This window comes from Corapipo altera, unplaced genomic scaffold, assembly GCF_003945725.1.
Source record: "Corapipo altera isolate COAL_440 unplaced genomic scaffold, ASM394572v1 48b, whole genome shotgun sequence".
Lineage (NCBI taxonomy): Eukaryota > Metazoa > Chordata > Aves > Passeriformes > Pipridae > Corapipo > Corapipo altera.
The window spans coordinates 4,399,721-4,426,062 of record NW_020884884.1 but is presented as its reverse complement, the minus strand read 5'-3'; the positions used below and the strand labels follow the sequence as shown (position 1 = coordinate 4,426,062).

The window sequence follows — 26,342 nt, the reverse complement described above, 5'->3', positions numbered from 1 at the left end:
ACTAGATGAGGATGGTGCCTGAGAATACTCAATCCCAGTAATAAAATCACCAGGAAGTAAAACCAAAATAAAGAAAAAAAAGCTTATGTGGACCAACAGAGGAAGGTGGGAAATAAAGGTTTCTAATAGAGTACAGTGTACAGAGGGAACAGAGTGACTGAATCAGCTGCAGAAACTCAAGTTTGTTTTTGTTTCACTTGAAACTCTAGTGCTTTGCAGCAGTCCTGAGATCTTCCCAGCAAGGGCCACCTGACAGAACAAGGAGATTGACCACTCCATCCTACCTCCTGGGGTCTTCATTTTGGCTCTTTCTGCTCCACATTGTGGAAATGCTTCAGTAAAATGTCTGGGAGAGGGCATGGAAGCAGGACATGCTGCCATCCTTCCACCTGCCTGGGCAGATGTTTCACCTGGATGTGAAGAGATGAGGCAGTGAGCTTCAAATGTGATGATGATCTCAGGGGTAACAGCTATTGTGTACTAAAGCATAGGAATTACTCGAATCAATGAAAGCCAGTGCCAGGTATCCCCTGGCATAGGGTTCCCTGAGAAGGACAAAGGAAGGCTTGAGGAAACAGAACAAACAGAACAAATGAGAGACAAGACAAAGTGTTTGAGAGCATCAAAGCCACAATGCTTTCACCTTCTGATTCAGAAGTAAGGTTCACATCAAAATTACAATCTCATCTACGAGGCTGAAGCTTTGACTTTTTTGCTAAATTTGTTCTTTTTATTATTGGCTCATCCCACCCATTTTTGTTATTCACACAGAGGTTATTTCCTGACTGATTGTTTACTGACTGTTTTCTGGGGGCAAAGGCTGTCTCCTTTGTCACTCAGCTCTTCAGTGTCACATGGGCCCTGATCCGTAACTGAAACTTTTAGATCCCACCATCACCTAAGTATTAATTGCAAAAGAAGTAGCTAAGCTTGAGCATCTGCTCTGGATCTGCATGACTGCAATGTAGGCAGAAGGCTTCAAAAAGACAGTCCCTATCAGACAGGAGGTGTGTCGTGTAGTTGTGGGGTGAGCAGTGGGAGAGTGTGGGGGTGATGATGGTGGGGAAGGCAGCAGGGCACGCCAGGAAATAGCACTCGACTGGCCTTGCTGGCAGTGGTCCAGCATCTGTTTGCTGAAAGATTTGGGACGAGAGGTGTTTTAAGAAATAAGCTGAAGTCCAAGGGTTCTTCTTATGCAAACCCTCAGCAGCTGGCAGCACAGAGGAAATGACTAACGTTGTGTTTGTTGTTTCCATGTGGCACTTGTGTGTGCTGAGCTTGTGGGAGGGGGAGAGGGGGATTTTCTCAAACCGTGTCTGTAAACAGACCCTGCTGATAGCTTTCCTTTCACTGCTTGCAGCTTGGAGGGGGAAAAGGGCTCGTCCTGGTCAGCTTCGCTTCACACGGGGAGAGAGGTGCATTTTCCCAGGGAAATGACCGAGGCAGTAACTGGAGGGAGGAATCTAGAGTAAGATGGGTGATGACTAGTGCTCCAAGTGCTCACTACCTTCCTTGCAGTGTTAATAAAGAAGTTCAAAATCCTTCGGGTTCAGAACCATTCCTCACCTGCTGCACCACCACCAGTCACACGTGGGTAATACACACCTTATTCAATCTGGGAGTCCTGAAATTATGCCATGTTAAAACTCTCCCTCACTTCTTAACTTCGAGTTCCTCCTTAGAGCAGGAGCAGTCAATGTCAATGTTGACATTTTACCTCCCAGATGTCTGTGTAGGAGGTTACCACATCTAATCGTACAGGGAGAGGAGACAAAGAAATGAGTGAGGTGGAAGGAGACTCCTCTCTTGCTTACTGTGCAGCAGTACTGTCCTCAACAGAGTCACACAGACACTTTCCATTGACTTCCAAGGGCTTGCAACATGGCCCAAAAGACAACCTGTAGGTGCACGTTTCTAAGGTGAGCACAAAGAAATACTGCCAGGTTGCCTGAGAACGGCATCAAATGCAATGATAAGAAGAAATGAACACTGGAGGGGGGGGGGGTTTGTGTTTTGTTTGTTTCTTTCTTGTTTGGCTTTTGGTGCTTTTTGTTTGTTTGTTTAGAGTTTTTGGTTTTTTATGTTTTTTTTTGGTTTAGTTTGGTTTGTGCGTGTTTGTTTGTTTGTTTTGGGTTTTTTGTTTGGTTGGTTTTTTTGTTGGTTTTGGTTAGTTGGTTGGTTTGGTTTGGTTTTGTTGTTGTTGATTTTTTTTTAAAGCCAGTCTTATCCCATGCAAGGAACAGCTGAACACAAGGGAAGAGGAAATTCTGATAAATACATCAGGGTCCCTATGGCAACATATTGGTTTTACTAAGTCAGCCCTTACCGCAAGCTGATGTCCACTCAGGCAGAGTCCTTATGAACAAACATAGAGAAGCTGGAATGCACTCAGACAAGCAGAGGTCAAATGTTTCTGTTGATAGGAATATATTCTCCTCAATGCTTGGGGCATTTGGGGCAGTTATTTGCTGTTGTTGTTGCTGCAAATCTGACAGAAGTTCAAAAATTGAAAGTTGACAGTTTCTGTCACAGAAAATACCTGGTCTTGAATGAGACGCCAAACCAAACCAAACCAAAATTTTGGGTTTTGCTTTTTCTACTGTCACTATATAATTATTTTCAAATAAATGCCTAAGGACTTTTTTTGTTGTTATTTTTAACCCTAAGTACTTTGAGGCCACCAGCCCCATTGGTTCAACTGTTCTGTAAAATCTTTATTTCAAGTAATTTAAGAATATGCTAAAGAAGAGTGCTATCCTACCTGCTTTCAGAAAGGGCATGGAAGGAAAATGTGTTTAGCAAGAACTGGTGGATCATTAAGTGGTTTTATCTGCACTTGACATCTCTCTGTAAATAAGTCAAGGTTTGTTGCAACCTTGTGCAAGGGCTGGCAAAATTTAAAGCCTTAAACAGTGAACTGCTTTGAAGAAAGCTTATCTTCCTAATGGAAACAAATTGTGTCTATTATTTATATATGTGGTAAAGATTGATTAAAACATAATGGAGTGGCTTTAGTTTCCCTCCCTAAATATGTTGATTATTTAACATCAAACTTAAGCCTTGGATTGTGGCATATTGATAGAATATGAACCATAAACCATAATAAAAGAAAATAAACTTGTTCTTTATGTACAAAAAGTAATGTTTCAGAACACAGATGTGAGCTCAAAATTATCCATTAAGGAAAGTAATACAGCCCCAAGAGCAACTTGGAGGAATGCTTATAGAAGTCAATGGGGTAATCTTAGTTGTGCTCCTTGAGTGTTGGATCATACCCTTGTTGAATTAGATGTATCTGACACATGTACCACTGCTCTGCAATAAAGTATACTGTCATCATGGAGAAATAAATACAGCAGAGGCTTCTTACTACCACCACAGTATTTCATAGGGTTTTTTTATATGCAAGATAAAAACTAGAAAAAGAAGCAGTTTTGCTTGCTTTGAATTATTTAAGCTTTTGAATAATTCCTCTTAACTTTTTTTTTTTTTTTTTTTTTTTTAATTCTACATTTCTCAGTCAGGAAAGGTTAGTCTTGATAATTACAGCTTTCAGTTACAGATCTATTTTTGACTCTTACAGAAATGTGAAGATTTGTGATATTAGGATTTCCACTTCTTCAACTGAGTAGAAATAGCCCTCTTTTTTTTTTTCTTTAAAAATAGACACAAAACAATTGGATTATGTTTATAGTTAGGTTGGATAACTGAAAAACCTTTTTTCACTGTATATATATATATATATAAATATACATATATGTCCTTTTAGGTTTGAGATGTTCAGAACTGACATCAACGTTTCAGTTTAAGATCTGCCTCTACAGATTTAGGAAGGCTATTGCAGTGCAAAGGACCTATATGAAAGTAAACATATTTGAGTTCATGCTGAGTAACACTTAAGCATTAAATCTTCTCCCAAGATTTGAAAGTTGAAATAAGTTTCAAAGCCCTTAATGGCAGAAGGAGAGCTACCGGATTATCTGATGTGCTCCTAGTTTGTGGTTTGGGTAAGAACTAAGGGGGCTCAAGCATTGCCCTGTAGAGCCTCTCTTTCCAACACAAGGGTATTGCTCTCTGACAGCCTCATTGCAATGTCTTTACTGTGCACAGCTCATCCTACCCAAGCCATTCCAGTGGCAAGGCACAAGATCCAGGCTCTTCTCCGCAGGAGAGTCGAGGAGCCAGGAGATTCAGCATGCATAGTGGGTGCTCCAGAGCTGCTGGCACTGGGAGCCCCAGCACAGCTGGAGGGGATGGTCAGCCTTTCCAATTTTGTTTGCAGCTGTCAGCATCCCAGGGAGCCTATTGAATCTGGAAACACAAGATATCAGATGTCAAGAACTGCATTTATTTTGCACTAGATTTTGTAAAAAAAAAAAATAAAAAAATTTCAATTTCAAAATTAAGACAAGAGAATATGTTGGTACAGCCAAAAAAAATCTCACAAGTATCCCTTCCTTCCACCCACAGTACTGTAAGCCAACATCTTTGAAATGTCACATTCCCTGGATAGGGCAACTTCATCTCCTTCCTCCCATGTAGGTACAGTTCCTTAGCCTTTGTCCTGTTTTCCATTTCTGGGAAAGATGGTTGAAGGTGAGGTACATTTTGTGCTGTACAGTGACAGTTTTGCCATGTAGGGACCCACACATCCAAAAATAAGTGTTTTGGTACTTGTTTTATCCCTGGGCTAGAGTACGTAGGGACTGTATAATCTTGCTATATTTGTTCCTTTGACAAACACCAACACACCTGGAAAGGAAGAATCCTCTCACTGGGTGGAGAATGAAGGCAGAGAGCGAGTGAGGGACAGACACTTTGAGCATGTAGCTCAAAAGCTTCTCTGGGCAGCAGTGGCTGGGCTCCCAGTCATGAAGGAAAGTAGAGCAGGGAGTTGGAACCCATCTCTGAAATTGCATAACCCCAGGCATGGGAGTATTTTGCCTTCCTTTTAACTTTGCTTCCAGACTGATACAGGAGAACAGAGAGAGTATTGTTATTAGATGCAACATGAAGTAACAAACAAAAGCGTATCTCTCAAAATGTTGAAAAATAAGTTTGGTCAGAAGTACTTTGTTGACCTTACTGAAATCACTCCTTCTCTGACCCAGATACAGCATGTGTAATCCACTTTGTAATGTCACTACAATGCTCATCAAGATTTCTACCTTGATATGACATCTGTAGATCTGGCATTCATTGTTCTGATCAGCAGCGTTCTCGTGGTTGTGTTGCTACCTGGGCAGCTGCTGACACCAAAGAGACTTTGGCTGTATAAGATCATTTGAAATTTGCAGCAGCAGAGCATTTAGGATTTGCAGACAAAACCATTAAAGTATGGGCAGGATAGTTTTCTTTCCCTCTAAATATGAAGGAAGAGGACATAGGGATGACACTTTATTTAATTTGGATTAAAAGAATGCTGTGAGGTTTCATTTTTTTGGAAAGGTGAGTTTTGATGTTACCTTAAACTGGTAAAAAAAATATATGAAAGTTCTGGCTGAAACTGTTTCCTCTGGAGTTTATTTCTAAAATCAAAACGCCTCTCTGATTTGAAGTTCTGAAACCCACTGCTGTGAATAAAAATGTGCAGCTATTTCATTTATTCATTTTGGAAGAATGAAAGCAGCAATGAGTAAAACTGCAGTGGGGTGAGGAAAACCTGCTGATCAGAATGAAGGTTACTTATATTACAATAAACATGTGTTGGTCTTGGCTAATATTGGTTTAAGTCACAGTCTCATTTGAACTCAAAGTGCCTTTTGCTTTGGCTGCTCAAAGGACACAATTGTCATCAAGGAAGTAAAATCTCTTCTGTTCCCCCAGCTGGAAGAAAAGAGATTGGAGGTGGCAGTGGAAGGGACAGGGCACAAGAAAGAAAAGGAAAGGAAGGCAGACGCTTGCACATAACTTCTTACAATGGCTCCAGCATGCCCTTCCATTGGCAGGAATCCTTTTGATCAAATCCTTGCCCTGGGCTGAAAGCGTTTTAATGAGCATACAGACACCGTCTTTTTTTTCTGTGTCTATTTTGTGTTCTTAAGGATAGCTAAGTAAAGTGTGCACTTAAATGATCATGTCTGTACTCCTTAAATGTGCTCTAGAGGAAACGCATATACTGCTTGAATGTGGAGGCTGAGCAGCGCCAGCCTGAAGGACAGAAGGAAAATAGCAGAGGAGGAAACAAGTTTTCTTTAACATTTTTTTCTTGGGGAGGAGGGGCATACAACCTTCAGAGAGATGGGAATTTTGTGGTCAGGTGGTGTTTTGTGGAGACCCATATGTCTTACTAAGCATCCCCAGGACTGGTTTCTTTGAAATTCCCATCAAGGCTACCGTAGTTCACCCAGCTCCTTCTACATGCACCCAGGGGGACTTGTGTGGTGTCCTGCCAGATGATAGTGCCCAGATACTGTGGGAGGATGCCCTGCACAGCTCCTTGTGGGAGTTTACTCCTTGAACTCAGTCCTAGACCTCTGCTGTTAATTCCACTGCTAGGATGGACTTACTTGATTTGGTCTGCAGTGGTGATCCATCAGTTCCTACTCTCCCCACCATTTTAAGGGCAGGTATGGGACCACACGGATGAACTCTTTTTGGCAGCAGTCTGTGTATAGTGGATTTGTGGAGCTGAAGAAAACTTCACTTGCCTGGGCTGCCAACATGGGTCTTCCCACGAGCTCTAATACACATTAAACACAGAATTAAAAAAAAAGAAATTAAAAAAAGATTATGCTTGACAAAAGGCAAATGCAGTTTAATTTGACACATCTCATTATTTTGAGGCATTTGTGGGAAAAGATAAACTTTGTTGGTGTGTCACAGAGTACTAACAGCTACTGCAAAGCAATGCAGGAGCCTGTTCGCCTTGGAATAAACACTTCCCACTAACTTTCAATTTACCTGTTAGATTTCAAAGATGAGGGTGCAAGAGGGTGAGAGACAAGACCTTGTTCAGAAGAAGCAAAGTCTTCCCTGAATAGGATGGTGAGAGTTGAAAGGAAGTTTTGCCTTCACAGCAGCTGGCGAAATCAAAACCTTTTTCAAGTTTTTTTGATGTGAATCACAGGAGGTGCAATGACTGGGATTTGCATCCAAACAGGAACCCTGCAGATTTCTTCAAATCCTGGTGACAAAGGTATGACATTTATGATTTGAGACCCTTGTTCCACATGTGTGAATTGCCAAAACAAAGCTTTCAAAAAGGCAACTGTTATTTGTGACTGATGCAGTTTGTAAATAAGAAAGTGCCAACACTGAAGCATTGTCTGGTTTAGCTCGGGGTACCAAATGCTGCCCAGGTAGAGCTGCTGCCCAGAGCTGATTGCCCCAACCATGTTAGCAATGCTCTTTCAATAACAGAAGTATCACTGCATGACTTTGGTGTGGCTAACAGGTATATGTGAACTAACTGTGTACTTTTAGAGGTGTGGCACTGGATAAACAGTGGGAATTTATGTCACAGAAAATAATTTTGACAAGCCCATAGTTAGGTATTTTGCCTCCAATGATGGTACAACAGCACTGGAAAAAAGGTAAGTCACCAAATATGGATACCAAGTAAAAAAAAATCCCTCATTTATAATATTTGTAACTGCTGATGGTAATTCAGCTCATGTCATCATTATTCCCATTGCTGCCTTTTTAGTCATCTCCTTGGTTATTTTTGTCAATAATATTCTCCAACAATGACTGTTTCACAAGTTCTTTATATGATATACAAAAGATTTGTGCTTCTGGTTTTAATTTTACTGCATTACTTTATTTAAGAGTCTCAGATTTATCCCATGTAGAATATTCATCAATTCACTCACTTCTGCTCTTCATGTGAACTAAGCTGCAGTGCAGAAAGAAGAAGGCCCATGCATCAAATAACTTTTGTTTCCTTTCTTGGCAATGATTCTTTCTGCTGCATCTTTTTCAGAGAGGTGACCAGGTCTGTGACACTAGTTAAGAGAGACCTCTTTTTTTTTGTTTTGTTGTTTCCTTGTTTTTTTCTTTACCAATACAATACCTTTAGAGTCATTCTCTTTCACTTAACACACCTTTACAATTCAAAATATGTTCCACCTGATAAGATTTAATTTTAAAATTTTCATTAGTTTAAAGATTTATTAATTTTTCTGTTAGTTTTACCCTTCTAAATTTGGGGTGATTTTCTTTATCCAAAAATAATAACTGCAACTGACATTCTACACGTGCACACACATGCATGCATATATATTTATAGATCTACATATCTCTACATTTGTGTATGTATGTGTTTGTGTATGTATGTGTTTGTGTATATACACTCACACATTAACTAGCTCTGCTTATTTCAGCCTGCTTTTCAAAGAACCCTCCCTTCATGCTTCCTGACTACAAGCTGTATTGGTACAGGGCAATTTAGAAAATAATTAATTCATTAACTAATCTCAAGGATCCCTGAAGAAAATACCAAAACTAACAGAAACAAAAACTTTGGGGGCTTCATCTGTTAGAATGAACATGTAGAGAATTCAAATAGTATGCAAGTAACTCAGAAAATGTTTATGTGGAAAATTGTCCATGCATTTTATTACTTGTTCACAAAAAATCTCAGTACACAACTTAGCTAAATTACCGGCAAAGTTAAATTAGGCATGCACACTTAGAATTAAAAACACCCCTTCTGCCTACCATGCAGTCTGTGAGTTCATAGTGAATGGGAACATAGAAATACCTGCTCTTCAGTCTGTCAGAAGATGGTCTGCCTGGATAGCCACAGAACAAATTCTTAGTAGAAAAAACGGACTTACACAACAATGTTAAGAAATTATAACAGTATGCACTTCTGCTAAGTATTTTTATATGAATCACACAAAAGCACCAATTCTCTTACCAGAATAATGCAATAGTCACTACTGATAATGTCGTAGTGTCCAATTTGTATGTGTCAGCATTTTGGAAACATATCCTACGACTGAGTATTTGAAATATTTCCATGCTTAAAAGCATTGGCCCGTGTGAATTTTTTTTGTTTCCTGATATTTGCTGTTCTCTCAGTCAGGATTTTCAATTTATTTATATATACATATGCATGTATATATATATGTGTGCGTATACACACACACATGCTTATGTATATATAAATAAATACACATATATATATATATGTACACACACACAGCCATGCACATATATGTGTGCGTGTCTGTGTGTGTGTGTATGTGTGTGCGTGCCAGCCTCTTTCATGTAGAAATCATCAAAACTGTGTATTTACAAACTAATTGAATTAGTCAGATTGCTGGGCTACATCCATAGCCCAAATAGAGCTCAGCTGTGCCAGGATGCATAGAGGGAAAACTCCGTGCCTTCAAAGGGCAAAAGGTCCAGCACACCAGGGGTTGGGATGGTGCAGAGACTGTGAGACCAGGCTTGTGGTGCATTACTAGGCAAGCTTCTCAGGAACAATTTGTGACACTCCTTGGAAGTGACTGCCATTTTTTGTAAGATTGAGGTGGAATCATATGATGGTTTCATTCAAGGCAGAGCTATGTGACAAGTATTTGTGTGAATTTCTATGCTTTCATGCTAATAAATGATATTTAAAGTGCCCAGGGGCAGAGAGTGGGAAAAAATGGGTTTATATTTCTGTTTTCCTTTCTTTAAGCAGCTTGCTTCCAGCCAGGCTTGCATAGGTATTTGGGTACTGGAAGATGCAATAAGTGTCTCATAGACCTTCCAGACCTTTTTGCAACAATAACGATGTATGGTCATGACAGAGGCTGCAGAAGCTAACAGAGGATTTTGAAAGATCTAGCAAAGGAGCTCTCTGAACCATTAATGATGATTTTCAACAAATCTTGGTGCCCTGGGGAGGATCCAGAAGGCTAGAAGAAAGCTTATATAGAGCCAACATTTATAAAGGTTAAACGGGATGACTTGAGTAATTATAGGCCTGTCAACCTGACATTGATCCCAGGCAAAATACTGGAACAGCTGATATGAGACTTGATTAATAAGGAATTAAAGGAAGGTAATATAATTAATGCCTTTCAACATGGGTTTATGGAAAATAGATCTTGTCAAACTGGCTTGATATCATTTTTATGAGATTACAAGCTTGGTTGAGAAAGGTAATGGCACTGATGTAATGTACTTAGATATCTGTAAGGCATTTGACTGGGTACCACCTGACATTTTGGTTAATAAAAGCGAATGCTAAAAAATCATTGTAGCAAACATCAAATGGATTAAAAAGTAGCTAATTGGTACATCTCAATATGTAATTGTAAATGGGGAAAATTCACTGAGCATGTATGTCACCACAGGAATCCTGCAGAGAATGGTTCTGGATCCAAAGCTGTTTAACATTTCTAACCATGTTTTGAAAAGAAAAAAAAAAGAAAAAAGCAGTCACTGTAGATTGTATAGATTATACCTACAGACCACACAAACACTAGAAGGGTAGACAGTAGTAAAATGAATGTGTTGCTGGTAAGGAACGAGCCAGAAGTTTTAGACAAAATCTGATGTTTTCTGTCTAGAAACAGCAAAAGGTGGCTTTACAGGACCTTTCCTGTAGTAGACGTGACTTTTAAAAAGACTTAGAACTCATTACAGGTGGATAATCACAACTTCCAGTGCAGTGTGGTACCTAAAAGGGCTCATAATTGAATGTGCAGCAGGGAAGATAAGGTCTGAGCAGGATGGGTTTATATTACTACTAATATTGGCACCACCATCACCCTTTTGAGAGGGTGGGGTCCCGTTCTGAATCCCAGCTCAAGGGAAATGTTGATAAGCTGAGGAGTTGAGAGAAGACTACCAAGAGCTTGCAAGGAACTGGAAGATATGATTTATCATTAAGAGCTCAACGAATTCAATGTTTCCTCCAGAAAACAGAGGACTAATGAGGTGATCTGATCCCAAAATTATGAGATTTGTTTTGCCCAAATTTCCACATGTGAAAGACAGGACTAGGGTTTAAACTCACTGCTTTGTACCCCTTATTCAATCAGCACAGAAATCAGATATCTCTAGTGTGCAACTAATACTGTACAGAGATATCTGCAATGAAATTCCTTCGGGTAGTGCCTGTTACTCTCAATTGGTTACAGAAGAATCCCCAAACACTGGGTGAGACAAGATGCTTCATTTTTGCGTGATTAAAGTCTAGTGAGATAATCCCACACTAATTACCTCCATGGGGAATGTAACTTTTAAAATGAAGCCTCTTCAGTCTGTTAAACAGCAGGCTCTGAAGGCTGGAAGTTTTATAGGGACAAATTCAGATTGAAAATCAGGTGCACATTTTTCTCAGGGAGTGCAATTAACCTTGGGAACAAATTGCCAAGGGTTGTGGCACTTTCTACACCAGTGGAAATTTTAAAATTAAGATGGAATGTTTTTCTTAAAGATTTGCTCTACTTAAAATGCACTGATCTGGCGAAGTTAAGTGGCCTGCGTTGTACAAGAGGTCAGAGAAGATCATTGCTTTTGTCCTTTCTGGACTAATGATATGTGTCTGTACATCTTGTGATGCTAGAACACCTTTAAAAAAATCGTTCCTTAAGCCTCTCCTCCATTCCTAATTTTCCTTCCTGCTGACAACAATTAGAATTGCCTTTCTTGGAGAACAACGGCCTTAAGGACTTTTGGGTGTGTAAATATCCTGGAAACTAAAGACTTCTAAGAATTTGGGGTATGCTGAAGAAACAAAAATGATTAGATAGAGTTTGGGGAGCATTCACTGCCCAAGTGTTAATTGCGTGTTAGTCTTGTTAGGGATGAGTGCTAACTGGTTACCATTGCAAGCTTCCATGTGATTAGGGCACAAGTGTCTTGAAAAAGACACAGTGTGTTTTCAAAAGTATTCCACAAAATGCCCCACAATTTCCTTTCTGCAACAGACACTGGAGCAAGGCCAGATCCACCCTGCTCTTGGCCTCCACACCCTGATGGTTCATGGTTCAGACTAGCAAGGTCACACTGTTGATGTGGGGTTAAGTGAACAGGAAAGCCATTAAAATTTATGTGATTTTGGCAAGGTGCTGTATTTTCCCCGTCTCAATCCTATGATTGTCTGGATTAAAAAAAAGAAAAAAAAGAAAAAGAAGATAAAAAGTAGTAGAAGAATAAGTAGAAAGGAAAGAAAAAAAGGACCAAGAAGAGAAACAGGGAAAGATTAGAGCGATTTGGAGAAAGTTTTCTTCAGTCTGACTTTGACTTGACCACCTAGATTTAATTCTAAGTCCCCATTACCAAGGGCTGAGGGGCTGATGGAGATAGTACACTTCAGAAGTATTCAAATAATAGAAAGGATTGAACAATGTCTACAACTGGTTACAAAGTTTCCATATACATTGTTTTGGATGACCAATTTTTTTTTATGCTTCATGAAAATTATCTACTGTGGAATTTTTCACATTTTCTCTTTAAATATATGCAAAAATACAAGAGAAAGGTTTTTAGTTTTAGTCCAATAATTATCAGGAGCCCGTATTTTAAAAGCCACCATGTTGGTTGCTAGAAATTGTATTTCAGATACCTTAATTTCTTATTTTTTTATGTGGACCAGGTTTCTGCCTATGTTTCCCAAGATGCACTGTAAGCTGAGATCAGAGCATCCATTCTAGATCATACATATATAACATATTCTTATATATAAAATGTGTTCTGCAGTTTCTCAGTGGGACTGGAGAATCAGGGAGCCAAGGAGCTAGCAGAATGTCAAGCTGACTAGGAAACATATGAGCTACAAGCCCATGAAGTACTATGACATTTTAAAATAAAAACTCATAACCTTTTGATGAACATTTGGAAAAAAAAAACCAAACAAAAATATGAACACTGAGTAAAAATGAGTATTCTAGGAAGCTACAGGAACATTCAAGCACATAAGTAAGGAAGAGCACATAAAGAAATATGGGTAGGATAAACTGAGAGCAAACGGAGAAAATTATATCATTTTATGTGAGTCCTGAAGCAAATTATTTTGGACCAAAACAACTTTAACTAGTGTGTGCCTTATGTCCACAGATCCTGGAAAATATTCCTTGATGTGAGGACAAGATTTTGTTACAAAAAATTGTGATGTTCATCCTGCAACAAAATTTTGAGATGTAGGTCTCAGGATCATGGGTCAGGCAATGCCTTCAGGTTCCATTCCCACCTACAGCACAGGAACCTACAGGCCACACAACCATTGTCATGAAGCTCCTGATGCTTCCATGTAAACAGAAACCAGCAGAAACCTGACAAAGCTGTGGGCTTCACCACTCTGCAAAATGGAGTCACTGGCATCGAGGTGGCCCAGCACCTTCTGCCTCCCATTTTTACACGCTTTGGCAATGTTTTTAAAAAACTTTAAACATGTGTTTGGAAGGAGGGGAGATTTTGAAAGTTCTTGGGCTTTATGGTCAAATCTGCTCCAGACTCCTTTGGAATTACATTGTTAGTGCATATGCCGGGCTTTGCTTTCCTTTACATTTGAGTTGGAGACACTTAGACCCTTGGCTGGAAATGCTGAATACTTAGAGGGGCAAAAAATTTGCAGTCAGCCTAGGTGGGTGCACAAGTGTGGCTGAGCATCTTCTGAAAAGAAGATCAGCAGTGGTTCACCAGGGGGTTTCTCCACCTGAAATGAAGGGAAATTGTACCTTGGTGACTGTAACTTATCCTGCCTGTGTAGAGGCTCATGCCTGCCCCTGTCACTCAGCAAGCAGTTGGGCAAATACTACCTGGTAAATTCAAAACAAACCCAACCCAAGAGTCATAGCCAGACCTTGCTTCTCACCTTTCGCTTTCCATGAAGATTTTCTGCCTGAATACATATAAAAGGAAGTAAATGGGAATTCAAATTCTGTTACAACTCATTATAGTTTTTTTCTGCTTCAGTAAGCTTATCGATTACAGAAAAGACTGATTGAACGTATGCTTCATATTTTTCCCCCAACACTTTCAATAAATCTCCTTTATGTGCACAAAAAAAAAAATAAATAAGTAAAGTGTGTCTTCCTGACAGCTGGCTGTAGAGTAAACTTAGAGCACCTGCTTTCTTCCCTTTTGTTCATTTTTTACTGCTAAATGAATAACACTTAACACTAAATAAAGAAGGAGGGTGACCATGACTACTGAAAAAGATTCAAAGGCAGCCTGTACGTTGCTTATAAAGAACTGATTGCAAACATGTAGTGTATGGCAGATAACAGTATTCCTGCACAATAATCTAGCAGTGATTCACATTGCGGTTTAAGTGCCAGATCTTCATGAAGCCACTGAATAATCTAAGGCAACTCTACTCTGTCAGGTGCCGCACATTTCTTTGGCAAATTTAACCGATAATGCATTTAAAGGTGCTGCTAGGACAGCCAGTGTCCTTGAAAGCTGGCAGGAGGGGACACAAGCAACTTTACCTTATTTTGGCCTCAACTGTAGGAGGGTTTGGGGAAAAAAAAACCCACAACCTTCTTGAGGTCTTGATTATTTTGTTTGTAAATAACCATCTGCTTCTTTCTGATCAAGAGCCAGCATAGTAAGGTATGACCCCAGGGAAAGCTGTGATTGATACTCCGCCACCTCTGTTAGCAGGGGTGCCACACAAAAGATAGCGTTAGGCTCACCAGTGGCCCATGATGAAAAAGAATACACTTTCTTTAAAAATGTAAATGATCTGATGTTATAAAGGGATGCAGGTGGCATAGGGGAAAAGCCCAGCCATCAAACACCTAATTTCTGTCATACCTACCTACCCTCCCCTCTCCCACTCGTTTATCAGTCCAGCTGCTGATCTTCGCTCCAGAGAGAGAGGCTGCACCGCCGGGGCCGGGCCAGGCAGGCATGGCATCACTCCCGTCTGCCCGGAGTCACGTCTTTGTCACCGGCTCTCCACTGGCTCTGAGTGTGACCTTGGGCAAGTCCCCTAAGCTCCCTGTGCGTCAGTTTATCTACTGGTGAACTAGATATAATACTTTTACTGGGGATTATGGCAATTAAATGCTGTTTGTAAAGCACGCCGAGATCCTCCGTGCTCCAGAAATGAATATTCCGGCTCTGAGTTTGCTGTGCTGATCTAACACAGCATAGCAGCGAGAGCTGCTACTAAGTTCCTGTGCTGTCTTCCATGTTTCCAAAGACTTTCAGGACCTGTCCTGGGGAGCAGGAACGCTTAAGAGATCAAGAGTTTTTTTACAGATCAAAATGGCTTGGGTTGCTGTTGTTCTGTCACTTGTGGCAGTCCTTGTACATTCTGTGTTTAAAAAAAAAAAATAAAAAATTAGCTGCTGAGAAATGTTCTGACTATTCAACATTTGAAAAATCAGCTGCTGAGAATTGTTTCTGGCTATTCAGTGTTCACATCCTTCCCTGCAATCCAATATTTGCACTGGTAGAGAGCTAGTTTTATCGAGCAGAAGCTGGTCGGCTACTGTTCAATGAATTTGAGAGGAAAAAAAAAAGCGAGGGGAGGGGAATAGGTTATAAAACTGTCTGGTGGATTTTTTCACTTAGGTATTTCAGCCTAATATGCTTTTAGTGGAAAGGTTCCAAAATGTACAACCAGGAAAAAAAAAAAAAGGGGGGGGGGGAATTCCCAGGCAAAATAACTAGAGGTAAATTCAGTGTTTTTCCACTCCAGTGACCACAACCTTTGCTTTTATTCTGATGCAAACAGCTGCAGGTGCCTCAAGTCAGCCAGTTCTATCTATCTGCAATGTCATCCATGTTTACTTGCAGCACTGGACTTTCGATTCTGTCAGAGTGCCAATCCAACGGGCCGCCAGGCACTGCAGCTGACAGTCAAATCTGTAATACTGAATCCTTCTTCTGGAAAAAAGGGCTAAAGAGGTTAATACACTCAAGTAAGGATAAACACACCAGCTGTTATAGTTTCTAATATTTAATGTCATTATCAAATAAAATAACTCCTAAGAAACAAAAAAAAAATATGTAGCCTCCAAATCATTCTTCTTTGTTAGTATTGATAAATTATCTAAAAAGCCTACACTATAAAATAATAATAGAGAGCATACAAGTAAAGTCATATTTGCTCTTCTGCTCTACTGATGTTGCTCTGTGCCGATACCATTACCTTTTGGTGTTTCAACAATACTGATGACATGCACTGCACAGTATCTATAGGATAATCAGGGATGGATTATTGGAATGTAGAGAACTATAATTTAACTTCTTTTTTTTATTATTTTATTTCAAGGTGCTTGTTGAAATATTTTCTCTATCTGATTTACTGAACATTATTAACATTATTATTCAAAGATTTAATGACTCTTGGTCTTTCTTTTTTACAAAAATCTGCTTAGGATCATAAGAATAATGAGTCCTGTAACAGCAAGAGTGCTTTTGTGTGTGTTTGTGTGTGAGATCTTAAAGGATCCCCCCCCCACATTACTGAGGTTAAATACTTTTTAGAGTCGGGAAGTGAATATCTGCTTTCCTCCTGGCATTATAGTTACAGTTTCTACTGCTGTTCGTCAGTGTGGAATAAACAGGAGATAACTTGAATGCATTCAGAGAGGTAGAGAAATACACACAAATACACAATGGCAGGTGCTTCACAGCCCGCAAAACAGCCTGCAATGAACTCAGCTTCTAGTTTATGGTCTATGTTATAGCAAGACACACTCACTGCCTTGCACTTAAAGGTCTATGACCAGTTCCATAAAAATCCTTGAATTTTACAATTTATTAGCCAGCCATTTCAAATTGCATCAGTCTGAACTTGACAATGCATTCATGCTTACTTTTTGGTTTTCCAAGATTTGATCAAAATTTGTTTCTCTGGTTATTGCTTAACTGTGGGCAAAGGCACAGAACTGGTGGGGGCTTTCGGGTATGACTTTGTCAGCAAAGGCAGTGCTGCTGCTTGACATGGGATCACTGGTACCACCAGCTACTTTGGGCACAAAAGGAGATATTTATCCTTGTTCTGTGACTTATCCAAAGTGTGACTAATGTTGTTCTTTTGCTGGCCACACAGGTGCATTTATTTCCTGCACTGTGCTTCTTACTAATACATGGATTATGGAAAAAAAGAATAGAATTTTTTTCCTTACTGGTATATTGCCAGGTGTAAGACAGCCGACTCAAACACAGAAATACCTTCTCATGACAAAACGGTCATTTTGAAATTATCCCTCTCCATTCTCCCCTCAAACTGGGAGATTTTTAATTTTGCTTTAAAACTTCTCCCCCTCCCTCCCACCAGTAAATGCTCTCCAGAAAAAACAAAAATCTCTTCTAGGGGAAGCAAACTGGAGTTTCTTGGGGCTTGCCAGCTGCCTGACAAAAAGGGAGAGCGGCAGGAGCCTTGTCGGCAGGCTGCTGCAGGCTGGCCACCCCATGCCTGCCTCTCCTCCTCCTCCTCCTTCTCCTCGCCTTCCCCCTAGCCTGGCTGCTGGGGAGGCAGCTGGGCTGCAGGGCCGGCAAAGCGCCAGGGCACTCAACCTCCCCTCCTCCCTCTTCCAGACCTGCTGCATCTCCCCAGCTGCCTGCCTGGAAGACTATTGTCAATTTTGCTCTCTCCCTGCAGACGACAACAAAATCGACAGGGGCCTTCCAGCCAAGCAGCCATGAAGCCATCAGTCTGCTTTTTCCTAATAGAAGATCAGAAATTTCTGGCAAAATTAAAATTTTCCCAGAAAAGAAATCCCGATTTTATAAAAGGCATATTTTTTTCCCGAAATTAATTCCAAAAGAGCATTCCCAGCTACTGTAGTTTGAGAGACTTTTGAATTAAAATCTATAGAAAGAACTGCTTGTGTGCTTGGCTGTGAAATAAGGGCAGGTGAACAGAGTCAAATACAAATAGGACCTGCCTGGGAACCAATGTGCAGGGTCCCATCATCTAAGGGTCAGGCCCACAGTATTTACTTGACCTTAAAAGAGCTAAAATGGGTGGTATCTTTCCTATAAAGTACTAGAGATGATAATTAGACTTATGTAGCAAGGTTATGTCTCTTTTGAATAATTTACACAGTTCTGAACTCTCGTGAGAATGATTCCCATCTCTCAATTACTATCAAAATCGTTCAGAAAAGTATTCAAGCTTTTGTGGCCACATCAGAACAGAAACCTTTTCAGCAGTGCCACATCAGACACTGCAAGAAAGAGGGTAAAAAAATGCATTTTCACTCAGGGTAGTGCTACAATGTCACCTTTGTCTCTGTTTTATCTGCCTGCTCTTGGGGGCAATTCTCTCAGTGGTAAACAGTCTGGTGGGCCTGCCTGTGTCATCCACATCTATGGGTTTCGAAGGGGAGTTGCCCAGGTGCCAGCGATATCAGAGAATCTCAGTGCATGACCTGAGCACACCTTTCAGAGGGATGTGAGATGAGAAGCTGCAGACACTCACGACCACTGTCCCATGCAGGTTTTCCTCTGTGTGGAGACCAAGTCTGTGCTGAACACATCATCCTTCCTTCCAGACGCAGGACTGCAGATTGGACTATAAAAGACTTCCACTTTCGTGGTTTTCCCCTAGCTAGGACATCTCAGTTGGGTCAAATGCCAGAGTCCTGATTTCCAGTGGAGTAGGGAGATCTGTGCTCGAGGATCCAGGTGGTTAGTGCCTGAGTAGAGCTGTAGAAGCAAATTTGAAAATATTTCCTTGTGATTGACACTACCTTTTTCCCAGCAACCTTGTAGCTGCACGGACATGCAGATAGCATAGTCTACACTCAGACAAACCTCCCACTGAAGTCATCTGGAGCTTTAGCTGAACAAGAGCTGTGAGAAGGTCGGGTGTAGTTCCATTTGTGCTCCTTAGTTATGCGAGGCCTTGTGCAGGTGAGTTTCTGCCCAATGGGAACAGCTTTTCACAAAAGAGCACAGGAGCCTTTTACACACTCTATAAGTGTTTTGCAAGTAAAGCACCATTAAGCAATCAAAGTGCAATACAAAATAAGCTTATCAGATGTTTAAATGGGAATAAAAGTGGTAAAACCCAGAGCGAACCCATGGAGACATGGAGAGGTGAAGCCCCCCTGCCTGGTACCCAGCAGGCAGAGTGCCTTGCCATGGGGCTGCAGAATCGACGCCCCGTGGAGTCTACACGCTGCACCTCCTATGGTATTGATTATATTCCACTGGAGATGCTTGTAATACGGAGGCACAGCAGGGTGAGCTAAAGGATGGAGTGGCTGCTTCCTTTCTGAATGCACTAACCTTCACAGATATAAACCGAACCCTTTATTTGCATGTAAATATTTGCAATTAATTCTTGATAGTTTTGTTTTTGAATGTTCATTAAAACTTCTCTCTCCTATATTTTATTCATATAGATCAGTCTTTGGCCAACATCTTTCATAAAGTGCTGAAATTTGCCCTTGAGGCATCAGATGGAGTAGTCAGATTGTCAAATAAGTCTCCTAATTGAAGTTAACACTGGCACAATATTTGTCTTTTGAAAATAAACATTGCCAGCAAAGTTGCAGGTCCACCACTCTGTGTGTGCTCTGGCAGTGTGGGAGAGCCATGGAGCATATAGTAGAAAAAGGGGAGTTTGATATGAGGAATAGCTCAGAAATGGGTATTATTAGCATATTGTTTCAGTGAAATACCAAACATGCCATTTATCAAAACAAATCCAGCAAAAGCTGCTTTTTGTGTTGAAGTCACATGTTAGCAGGTACAAGGAATAAATAAATATTCTCTTTTAGCAATGTATTTGCATTTTTATATCTTAAAGGGTCAGAAGCAGACATGGGAAATCAATAGTTCTCCTTGTGCTGCATGAAATTAATCAGTAACTTTGGAGACACTGTATTTAAGAAAACAAACTGAAAGAACATCACATGGCTTTTAAAGACGTCCTCATGTGACATTCCCAGTGGGTTTCAGGCGATAAAGGACTGAGTATTTTCCAGTGTAGGGCTTACAAGAAAACCAGAACCAGAACATGAGGCAAGGCACCGTTTGACGATGCCTCCTCTAAGATGAATCGGAAAGTGCTAGCGCATTCATAAGAAGCCTGCTAAAGTGTTGTGCCAGTTAGCTGTTTCTGAGGGAAAAGGTCATAGACCAGAGTTTTGCCACTCACCTTGAGCGCTGATTTACCTCTCCATTGCAAATCTGGCAGCTGGATTCAGCATAGTGCTTAAAATGACTGCTCTCCCAAAGCGCATGATTGGCTTGAGTGGAAGTGGGGTGTGTGCTTCGGGGTGTACTGGGACTTCTGTGGCAGTGCCAGTGATCAGGCAGAACCACTTCAGATACCAAGTGATGTGTAAATGTAGCAGAACAGGGCACACAATGAAGCCTCTAAAGCCTGGGTTTCTCTTTTTCCCATTCATACAGTTTACAATTAAATGCTGGTTTGTATTTGCTGTTTGCCATTATTTTGAATAAGACTCTTTCAGGAATAGTTCACCATAAATGCAGAACTCATGCTTTGTAATAACCCGTTAGGTACACCACCCAATCCTGTCTCTGCTCCTGAGCTATTTATGTTATAAACCCAGAAACAATATAGGGATGTGTAGCATTTGCTACTGAGGTTCATATGACTGGCAGGTTTCTGCACTCATGGTAGGTGATAATTCACATACCTGGACTGAAAATTCAACTCCATCCACAGCAAGAGGGCTACTAGATAAACTGAGCCATTAGCAGCTGGTGATCATACAGACAACTCCTGCCTTAAGTCTCTGCCCTGTCTTGTAAGCTCCTTGGGTTCTCTGTCTTCATCCAAGGGACCTTCTGCTAGGCAATCCCATTCCTAACCTGAGCAAATCCAAATGACCAAAGAGTGAAGTGAAACAACTTCATTTTAAATGACTGTGTACAATGGCTGTGCTGGTGGTGGTGGTGAGCTGTCCTTGATGCATCTCCTGCTGCCCAGCAAGTGCAGCTGCTCTGTACTGCATGCCCTGGTGGTTTCAACCCAGCCCATCATGGGGCTGCTGCAAAGATGGTGATAATCCTTGTGCAAGCAGGGCCTGAAAGGGCTCCAGACAAGCCTGAGACTGCAGTATGGGGAGCAGAAAGATGACGTAAAATTGTCTGTATCTCTTGGTCTCCCAAGCCGAAAAGCACTTCAGAGCTGAGTGCTCTTATACACGCTATAGTAAGGACAGAGCGCTTGCAATGAGGTTGAGTGGCTCTGAGCCGTGTGAATCGAGTCTGGGAGCTTCAATTTAAAGCACTAATACCCTAACAGAGCTCCCACTAATAAAACAAAGCCCACTGACTTTGAGATGAGCAGAATGAGGCTTTTGTATCAGTGTAATACAAAACATGAATTGCTTGATGGGAGTGAAGACTCACTGATAGCATGGGAGCAATAAAGAGCTGATCCTACTTCCATTAACTTTATTGGGAGCAGCTCCAAAATATTTAAGTGGAGATTGGCATATCACATATATCTAATCTAAAGTATCTCAGGATTTACGTTATGGTATCAGCCCTGAGACAGACAGATGAAATATTACTCCTACTACATTTAATTTATAATCTTCATCTCACTAAACCTGCACCTACCTACTTACATGGACCCCATTACTAAAGTAGCTGAGTGGCTGCCAATTATTTAGACATATAAATAAAATAGCAGAGATTATTTTGTTCTCTGCCTCCCTACTTCTCCTGTAGTTTGTAAGATTTCCCACAACATTTGCCCTTGTTCTGTGTAAGGTTTCATGTGTAAGTGAGTGCAACTGGGAATCTCCAGGTTTGTTTGAAGCCTTTTGAGGAAAACAGGTATGTCACAAAGGAATGAACATTTATTTCTGAATATATTGAGATCATTGACTGTCTGAAAGCATAAAAGCAAATAATGGAGTCGAACTGTGAGAGAGCTGAGAGAATTTCATTGCATAAGCTCACAAAATTCTCCTGTTGGTTCACAGTCCAAATTGTTCCCATCAAATGTCATGGGAGGTCGTGTTGGTGGAAGGAGATGTGGTATCTCACGAAGCAAAGTCCAATACTCTGAATGGCTTTGACTATCAAGACAGAAACAGGACTTGTGGCTTCATTCCTAGATGTGATAAACTGCCACAGCAAAGCTTCAAAGCCAAACAGTGCAAAGGTGGCCAATCTGTGTCTCCTAGGGGTGGCTACATACTTTCAGCTGGTCAGTCACAGACAGAAAATTGATTACCAAGGACTGAGTAAAGATGTGCACTTACCTTTTTTATAACTACATCTCTCCAGCCCTCAGCATGCAGCACTGCAGTTACCAGCTCTTCAGAGAGGTGCTTTTAGAGAATGTGGCGGTGATCGGGGTTTAGAACAAGACAAGACATGCAGGACCAAACTACCATCTCTTTGGGATAAGTACTCAGCCCAGTCCTCACCCGTGGCAATCAGAGGCTGCATCTTGGAAGGGTTCAATACGGAGCAACAGTTGCTCTGAAACTGGCCCAAAAGGAGGAACACGAGATATTTCAAGATGTCTCCTTCAAAGCCTCTCTTCTATTTCTGGCTGCTGCTTGAACTCTGCCAATGGATAAACAGATAGCCCTGGACACTTTTCATAATTGTTTCTGGATATATCCTTCGTCAATCTTATTCTGAACAAAACTTCTTGAATAGCTCATTTAAGGAGAAAACACTTGAAAAGTATATTAGTAAACTCTTTCAGTGGGGTAAAACCATCAATATGGAAAATTCAAGTTTTCAAGAGAGCCATTAAGTGTGATTAAACCTTTAAAAAGGGAGAACAATGAATGCAGCCTTGTATTTAGCAATTTCATATCTTTAATTGTACAAAGATTTTCTTTAAAAGCACAAGCCTGAAAGGAAGTTGAATGTTACAGTATTTACTGAAGGAAGGCAATGAGAGAAGGCCTGTTCACTAGCTAATGGAGTGAAGCCCAGAAATAATGACAAAAAAGCGGTAACAACCGCTCTCCAACACAACATATATAAAAGAGGGAGCCATAAAAAGGCAACAATTCTTGACTTAGCTTTGAGTTTCACAATTACTGTGATTACAGATAGCAAGTGGAAGAGCATATAAGCCATGATGAAATCTGGTTGGCTTTGCAATTGAGATTCAAGTGAAAGAAAGCAAGAGGGACATTGAATTTCTGCAGCACAAATTTTGGATGGGGTATGAGAAATGGAAAGAAAGGAAGAAAGAGCAAGGCCATCAAAGAGTTCAGCAGAAAATGAATATATTCTCATCCATTCCGTCTAATAATAAACACAGCAGGGGCCAGATCCTCAGCTGAACTGAACTAGTAATGCCAGTGATTGAGCTAGTTTGCTGCTCCTATCATACAGTCAGACACATCCTGGCATAATGTAGCCTGTGCCATCTTGCATCAGCTTTCACATGCAGAGAAAACTTTGACTATCAGGAGCTTGAATAAAAATAAAAAAGGGGAGAGAGGCTAAAATCAAGTTGATTAAGGCTTACAATAATTATATTTATGAAACATTTAATGTTAATTATTAGTGTTACTTTAATAGAAAATATTTTGATACATTAATGACATGTTAATTATCAACTTTGTTTTTCTTGATCAATATTTTTAAAAAGTGGTGTTAACATCTGATCTGCGATAACATGCATGCTTGGCTTTCTTCATATATGTATTACTAAGATTATATGTGCATGTACTCCTCCATGACACAGATAGGGTACCTCAGTTACAGCCTTAGGTGCACTTTAAAGATTAGTGGGCACCTAGTGCTTTTCCTAAAGGTTTCCCTCTGTATATCTAAGAACATCTTGAAAGTGTAACTTTTATTCACTCATATATTTAGAAAAGTTTTTTTATACTCGTGATTCTAGAGAAATTAAAAAACGAAATAACAAAAACTCAACCAGCTCTGAACCTTAAAGGTACAAAGTCCAGAATACAGATGAATCTCAACCTTATGACTAGCAACAGGAGAGCCCCAGTCCAGCGTTGGTGGTTTCTGGGCAGGGGAAATGTCATACAGCACACCACAAACACATCATGCAGTGGGTGAGCAATTGCCTCACGGGTCAAGCACAAAGGGTAATAGTGAATGGAGTAACATCAGATCAGTGACCTGTCACTAGTGGGATTCCACAGGACTCCATCTTGGGCCCTGTGCTCTTCAGCATCTTCATAAGCAAATTGGATGAAGGACTGGAAGGGATATGAAGCAAGTTTGCAGATAACACAAAACTGGGAGGCTCTACAGAGAGACCTCAACAAATTAGAGGACCGGGCAATCACCTACCAAAAGAAAATACTGGATTCTGCACCTGGGATGGGGCAAGCCTGGATGCTTGTACAGGTTAGGGAATGAGATGCTGGAAAGCAGTGCTGAAAAAAGGAACCTGGGGGTCCTGGTTGATGGCAAGCTGAATATGAGTCAGCAGTGCCCTGGCAGCCAGGAGGGCCAACCCTGTCCTGAGGGGCATCAGGCAAAGCATCGCCAGCCAGTCGAGGGAGGTGATTGTCCTGCTCTGCTCTGCACTGAGGCAGCCTCACCTTGAATATTGTGGCAGTTTTGGGCACCACGATATAAGAAAGACATTAAATTATTAGAGAGTGTCCAGAGGAGGGCAGTGAAGATGGTGAAGGGCCTTGAGGGGAAGCCATATGAGGAGTGGCTGAGGTCCTGTGCAGGGCTAAGGATTGGACTCAATGATCCTTGTGGGTCCCTTCCAACTCAGCATATTCTGTGATTCTGTGATATATAAAGGTTGAGCAGAACCATGGTAGCTCTCTGAGGAGTTTGTCTACCGAGGAGTTTGTCTACCAAAGTTTATTGCACTTAGGAATTGTAAGCTTGTTTAAAGTCATGGTTACTTGCATGAGCAATGACGTAAGTAGTCAGTGAGGAATGGAGGGGTAATGTACAGGTGGCAGCATGTCAGTAGGCAGAAGGACAGTGAAAATGGATATGATTTCAAAGACTGCAAAAGCTAGTGAGACTCACTCTCAGTGAGGAGCTGGACTAGAGACTTCCCAAGAATCCTTCAATCAGCTTTTCAGTGCCTGTGGCATGATATCCCATCCCCAGTTAGGTGAGTGTTAGACAGACACCCACTCTTCGGGTTTGGCATCTATCCTCCCTAGTGAATATACACCTCTTCTTTGGTATTTCATTTACTTTTATGTTGTAACAAATAAATAGAAATGGTCTTGGAAAAATTGTCTTGGTCTTTTTGGCCCTGGTACTGAATTAGAGCAGGTGTCTGAAGCTGGAGGCTCCTTGCTTTGAGAAACGGCTCTGCCACTGAGACTTATTTAGTAAGTGGGCAGAGCAGTCAGAGGAGTCCATCATCCCTCCAGGTTTGATTATTGATTTTGGAGCACTTGTATTTTTAATTATGAAGATGGTTCAAGCTGCGATTGAGGACTCCTGGTAGCTCTGAAAACAACATCCAAATTTGAGATATAATTGTCATTGGATGCACTGAAAATAGTTGTAAAACAATGTACTGATACTTCCTGTAGTCCCACCAAATCTGGAAAATGTTGGCTGGAGACATCATTGCAAACCTCTTGCCTGACAAATGAAGAAGAGGGCAATGTCTGTAACTTAGATTTTGCAGTCTGCCATCAATGAAGTTGTATGAAAATCACTAGACTGGAAAGGGGTTTTGAGTGGGAAAGATGAATGAAAGAGCTCCCCATGGACTACGTACACTGAGGTTTTGCTAATGAAGAAGCAGTGCAAATGCAGAGTTCCACTGTCTAAAATAAAAGCAGACTAATCGTAATTTCTCTGTGACATAGACCTTAGCAATGGTAGTAACACGCATTTAAACAAGATGATATTTTGTAATAATAATAGAAAAATTACAACCATACAGAAATGAAATTATTCATTTATTTGTAAATGTTACATCCCTGACACTCCCAGGACTGTGGCACTTTTTTCCAATGGAACACTTAAGCAATTACTCCTTATGGATAAGGCAGGAGCATCTAGATATACAATAGTTTATGTATTAGTAAAGTTACTGTGATATAGTCTGTTTGCATCTACTACTGGTGACCAGAAGCCATTATTTCCAACAGATACAATGGCAACCAGAAACATTATGCTCACAATGCTGAAGAATGCAAATGCATTAGCTCATGACCTCCGAGGAAATGGTATGTGACACCGCTGTTCAAAAAGTTTTGAAACTGGTTTGCAATGTACTTATGCCTACTTGCTAATAGAAAATGACTCCTGTCATTCATTTTGCTTTGACCTGCAAGAAGAATGAATGACTCACATATATGATCTTTAAAAACATGTCCACATCAAAAAAAGGAGGGCTGGGAGTGAACAGGTTGCGGAGGCATAAGAGAAGTGAGCTATTGTGGGTGGGGAGTGAAATAAAAGCTTAGTCACATGGCGAAATAGCAAACAAGGCAGCAACCCTGTTGAAGAGATTTTTTGGTTCCTGAAGGGTCAAGAATGGTTAAACAAAGGTGTTT

The 26,342-nt window shown here is 40.7% G+C and overlaps 1 long non-coding RNA gene across 1 annotated transcript; it reads left to right on the top strand.

The window, feature by feature from the left end:
* Positions 1-787: 787 nt before the first annotated feature.
* LOC113946422 lies at positions 788-26,006 on the top strand. Its single transcript, XR_003527423.1, has 4 exons — positions 788-1,007; positions 1,762-1,919; positions 7,070-7,138; positions 25,935-26,006. It is a non-coding gene; the product is annotated as an uncharacterized LOC113946422 (long non-coding RNA).
* Positions 26,007-26,342: the final 336 nt, after the last annotated feature.